This window comes from Pinus tabuliformis, chromosome 2_1 (genome assembly GCF_031772625.1).
Source record: "Pinus tabuliformis cultivar Carrire ecotype Pingquan chromosome 2_1, CPIR1, whole genome shotgun sequence".
In the NCBI taxonomy this organism is placed as follows: domain Eukaryota; kingdom Viridiplantae; phylum Streptophyta; class Pinopsida; order Pinales; family Pinaceae; genus Pinus; species Pinus tabuliformis.
Window position 1 is genome coordinate 443,056,888 of NC_142299.1, and position 764 is coordinate 443,057,651.

The following is a 764-nucleotide window of genomic DNA, read 5'->3' on the forward strand; positions in this document are numbered from 1 at the left end:
CAGAGCAGGAGGAATGGACCTTTCCTTCAGATTCGGAATCAGATCTTGAATCCATTGCTCCTCTTCAGTGGCCAATCTCATTTCATTTCTTGAAGTAGTATTGGCTTCCAAAGCCTCGCCTAGAAGAGCTTTGATTTTGGAAATAACCCTTGCTGAATTGCAGCTTTCTCCTCTGAAAATTCTATTATTTCTCTCTAACCACAGCTTCCAGCAGATAAACTTAGGGATCCACATCCAACTTGTCTTGAGAAGGTGTTTTTTTTTTCAGGCAAAAGGGAGATAGGCTGGCCCAGTTTCGGAGAAGAGAAGAAATGCTGTTTGGGAAATCAAAATTTGCAGGTAACCTCAGGACTCCCCTCCAGACTACCTGTGCAAAAGGACAAAGCAACAGCAGATGATTGACATTTTCTTCAGCAGACAAGCAAAGGGGGCATCTGGAAGGCCCTTCCATCCCTCTTCTTCTCAAATTATCTCTGGTGAGGATGCTATTGTGCGCAACAGTCCAACAGAAAAAGTCAATTTTGGGGAGAGAGGGAAAATCCCATATAAACTTCCATTGAGTTGGGTCAGGAGGAGCATAAGGGACAGCCATCATACTTTTATAACCTTCAGCAACAGTGTAAGAACCTGAACGTGAGCCCCAGCCTCTTTTGTCTTTAGAGGTGGCCTTTGAAGGAGATTTGCCTTGGAGCAGATCTAGCAGTAGTGAAGCTTCCCCTGCAACATAAGGGGAACCTCCCCCAGATTCCAGCAGTCCCAAAGTC